Here is a 5,339-nt window from a genome sequence, read left to right as displayed (position 1 = left end):
TGGGTCTGATGTATGTGTTTATATGAACAAAATAGCACAGAACCGGGGCTAGAGAGATGGCTCAGCTGTCCAGAGTGCTTACCGTTCTGGCAGAGAACCTGGGTTCATTCTGAGCGCCTCTGTCAGGCGGCTCACACTGGCAGCGACTCTAGATTTAGGGAGCTGGCACCCTGTTCTTGGGCTCCTGCACATAAACTCACGCAAACACACACACATAATCTTTTCAAAAAAATCTTTAAAACAAGAAAGCAAAAGTCAGCTATAAGTATTATATGTGCATGCACACATAAACATATACGACATACATATATACACATATAACATACACATGTACATATAAACACGTGCACAATATACATATAAGCATAATGCAATATACACATACATATATGCACACGCACATATACACATATACAATATACACAACATATACAAACACACATATTTGCATACATATACACACATATATAATATACACATGCATGTGCACAACATATGCACACATACCCATATACATGTATACATTCAATATACATGCATACACATACAGATACACATACAGATACACCTACAACTACACATAATACACATATGCATATTTGATATACACATGTGTATACATATGATCGCATATACATACATGAAATATAGACATACATGCATGGTGTGCATATACATAAAATACACACAATATATACACCTATACAAATGCATATATAATATACACATGCATGTGCATATACACACTGCATATACACACATGTGCACACATGCATATACATGCATGCACAGTGCATATACATATACATACATGTAATGTACACACATATATAACATGTATGCTATATGCACACACATGCAACGTGCACACATGAATGCATTGTGTACATACACAAATATACATGTATACATAGATATAATATGCATATGTATATGCACACATACATATGTGCGTATACTTATAAACATACATACAATATACACATATACATATACACACATGCACATGTATAATGTGCACGTGTATATTCACACATGTGCATATACTTATATACATGCAATATACAAATATACATATATAAAACATCTTTAAGCACTGAGAGGCACTGACCTAATCGTGGAGTTGAGGGAACTCTTCACAGGTGAAATGACTCAGCTGAGAAGAGCAGAACTGGGTGAGTTCCCATCAGAGGAAGACAAGAAGGACCGTTCCAGGCAGCAGACACAGAACGTGCAAAGGACCTGTGGCCTGAGAGAGCGCTGTGTGGGGCAGAGTGCATTTTCCAAAGATGGCTGCTTTGCTTGTGAGCCATGCTTTTCTTATGGAAGTAACATTCTACTCATCCATCAAAAGGTAAGGGCACGCTTTCTTCCTTTCAAGGTGAGCAGGTCTGGACCATAGCAGGACATCATGCTAAGCACGAGTCCCTTCGATCTCGTTTTCTTGCAGTCCAGCTTCCATGCTGGGTGGCAGCCTTACTGCCACATGGAAATCCTCCAGCTAATGGCAGGCCTGACAAAGAGAGCTGCTTCGGGTGGTTCCAGCCTTTCTGCCACTACAGCAGATGCCAAGAGAACGGGCCAGGTCCAAGCTGCAGATCTGCAAACAGAATAATGCCATGTCATATTAAGCCATTAAGTGTTGGCAGGATTTGCTCCGCGGCTGCAGATAACTGCACATGGGACATGAGAGGAAGCCGGGTGGGAAATGACACAGACACTTGGAGAATGACCCCGTTGAGCTGAGGAAGGAGAGAGTCCAGGGCTGACCCGGACTGGTGCAAACCCAGCAATTGCCAGAAGGGGTCCTGCCCAGGGCACAGGGCACACCACGGTGCTCAGCGGCCCTCCCAGGACCACACGGCCTCAGACTTCATTCTGGGAGCAATGAGCCTGGCGAGGAATCAACAGAAGAGATGTCACTGTGGGTTCAGAGGCTCCCAGGCCCCTTCTGACTGCTGCTTCCCACAGGTTTCAGGTTCATTCCCAAGGCAGAGCACTGGCCAGAAAAGTCCGGCTTCTGCAATGTTTTTTCCTACCAAGGTCAAGGACAAATCCTGGCCACACACGGCTTAGCCCTGCAACCACCACACTGGCCCAGAAGAGCAACAGGCAAAGGCAGCTCCAGGCTTGGCCCACCTCCTTTCCTCCCTGCTTTCTTTCTACTTTATTATTTTCAATTGACCAAATAATTTTCTGTATATAAACCTATGCAATACAATGAGGTATTTTCAGCAGGGCCGACTGGAACCTACTTGGCATATTTCTGCTGAGCCCACCCCCAGCAGCCACCGTGTGGTCTTTTCATACATGTATTTATTGTGAAATGATCAAATGAATCTAGTCAACACGCCAAGCACATCCGGTATTTGTCATTTCCTCATGATGAGACTCTTTATAATCCTAGTAGTTATTTTGAAATACATTATACAGAGGCAAGTGAGACAGTCGGCTTAGTGGGTACACGCTTGCTGCCAGCCTGAACCTCTGAGCTCAGTTCCTGGGATTCCCGGAGGAAGGAGAGAACTGATTCCTACGAGTTATCCTCTGACGTTCACATGTACACCATAGCACGCACTCACACATCCCCCAACAAAATAAATAAAATGTAAAACTATAAAGAAGCATGCGACACATCGCCTTGAATTCCAGCCACCTAGCTGCATAGCACGCCCAGAAGCTCGGCGCCAAGACGGCCACGCCCCCTGAGCCCTGTCCCCCACCCACTCTGAGCTCCTCCCCCATTCTTCTCCCGGACTTCGTCCGCTTCAGCTTCCATATATAGCTGAGACGTTCAGCGTTATCTTTCTAGCGCCTTTCACTTCTCACCGTGTTCTCTTGCGCGTGGTGCTGGCGACAGCACCCGAGGCCTTAAGCATGCAAGATGAGGTCTCTGCTGTTGAGACACACCCCCCCCCAGCTCCCACATAACTAGCTGTATCCAGTTTTTTTCAAGTAACAGAATTTTTTCGTTTTTCTTCTCAAGGCTGAACAGTGTTCTATTACGTATATAAGCCACTTTTCGGGAATATCACTTTTCGTAGAAGAATCAGTCTGATTCTGCATCTTGGCTGTTGTGAATCATGCTTGCCGTTGTTACATTACCATGCTCAGACACCCGACTAACATCAGCTTGAGAGTGGTGTTTAGCTAACAGGCGTTGAGGGCGTGGCCCAGTGTGTTGGTGGGGGGTGGGGATGGGTAATGGTGGCAGGATGGCCTGCAGCTGGTCCCATTTGCAGTCGGGAAGCTGGGAGCTGGTGTTCCGGGCAAGTGCACTTTGGACCCTGGCCCATGGGACTGTGGTGCCTACATTTAGGTTGGGCCTTTCTACCTCAGTCATTTCTTTCTGGAAACGCCCTCACTGACACGCTCAGAGGTGTGTTTCCGTGGTGATTTCAGGTCCAGTCAAGTTGACGATGAAGAGGAATCATCCCAGTGTTCTCCATCATGGTTGTTTATTGCCAACAGAGCTGGAGATCCCTCTTTAACACACTGGCTCCAATCGCCTTCCCCTTCTAGGCTCAAAAGGGGGGTTGGCGGATCCCACATTGAATTTTTTAAGGGACTTTCATACTATCTTCCAAAATGGCTGTGTCTTTACCTTTCCAAGGTCTTAATGTGGTGGCTTGCTTTTGACCCAATGTCCAGGATATTTTGGGTGTAAATTTGTAATCGTTTTATCTTCTCCCCGACCCCATCCTGCCCCCATTCTCTGTCTCTAAGAGAACAGATTTTACTCCTGGTGCCCTCCTACACCATGAGGTTACCCAGGCAAGAGAGTGATGGACAAACAGTGGTACGAGCTGTGGTGTGGAGACCGTGTACTCCCATCAACTCCTAGATCTCCGAATAATCCTGCTCGGTTCACCTGCCTGAGTGATCACAGCTTTCCAGGAACACTGGGCTGCTCCTCACCCTCAGAAGCCTGGGATCCCACTGCCCCAACGATAGTCATGAAAGAATTGTGTGAGTACATGAAAATACCATTCTGCTTATTTCTATTTATTGTTTTAAGAAAGTACTTACTGTACAGCACGGGCCAGCCTTCCACATGCGTCTGTATGCTCCTGGCCTCCCTGTTTTCTCCCGTGGCTGCCCAGTTCCATGAAGCTGTAAAACACCACTCTCACACCACTTAAGAATTAGGGATAATAAAAAGGGTTTTTTATTTGAGGGGGAAAATTTACAGATCACCGTCCCAAACAACAGTCCTCTCGTCGCAAACAGGAAACAGAGAGTCTAGCCTCTGGAAAGAGAGCCAGAAGCAAGAGAAAGATCGCCATGTTCCCCTTGCTTTTTAAAGTATAAGAGACCACGCCCCACTGGGCTGGTATCTTAAAGGCTATTGGCTGAAGGAGCGGAATGAGCTCTTGCAGCAGTTCCACATTCTTGACTTGCTACCTAGTTTTCCAGCCCTGTTCGCCCCAGAGCCAAGCCAGAGACGTGGGGCTGGCAGCACGAGACTCTGCCCAGCTCTTGGCCCTTTTGAGATTCCTTTTGCTTCCTCTTTTGCTCTTGTCTTCCCTCTGCTCCGTGCCATCCACTGCTTGTCTTACCCTGGATTGTGTAGCCTGTGACTGGGAAGGGCTGGCCGAGGAGCTGGACCTCGGGTAGCCTCTAAACTCTGACCAGGAGGTTCCTTGAGCTCACGATTCCCTTATACCTTCCCGCACTTCTGCAAAGGACCCAGAAAGTCAAGCAACACAGACCACCTGTGCTTACAACTCCAGTTAGACCCAGGCTGCGGCCCATGAGAGCCTGGGGCACAGGATGGGAGTGAACCTCTGCCATCTCCTTCAAGCTCCATTTCTAGGTGATTTTGATCTTAGCCTTAGCTGTGAATTACCCACCAACCCCGCCATGCTGGACATCTATGTTCATGAATGGAGCTGACGCTTTGTGTGTAGTGAAAGCTCAACTGAGAACCTAGTGAACACGGTTAAAAGTAGTCGTTAAATGCTGTTGGGACAGATGCTGCCCATCAGCAAGCTCCTCCCTTGATGATTGATTGACAAGGGTGCTATGAGTCAGGGATCATGGCCCTTCCAGAAGTTCTCAGACTCTTAAGAATGATGCCTGTAGTGATGACTGGCTGGCGTCAGCGGGGGACCCTGTTGTCATACTTCTCGTGAGTGACCATCCTAACCTTCTGGTAACTGATCTAGTAAATTAGTAACGTGTCATAGAGTGGCTTACTGGAGACAGACATCTGGCCATAGTATTTCTAGCAGAAGTGGTAAAGAACTCAGACAGGCATTTGCCCGCGTGTGGCTCTGCAGTCAGAAGGGGCAGTTGCTGGGGTGGGATTCCTGAGTGTGGAGAAGGGCTGTTGGTGA

Source organism: Arvicola amphibius, chromosome 1 (genome assembly GCF_903992535.2).
Source record: "Arvicola amphibius chromosome 1, mArvAmp1.2, whole genome shotgun sequence".
Taxonomy (NCBI): Eukaryota; Metazoa; Chordata; class Mammalia; order Rodentia; family Cricetidae; genus Arvicola; species Arvicola amphibius.
The sequence above is the reverse complement of the archived record's forward strand: the minus strand, read 5'-3'. Positions refer to the sequence as shown.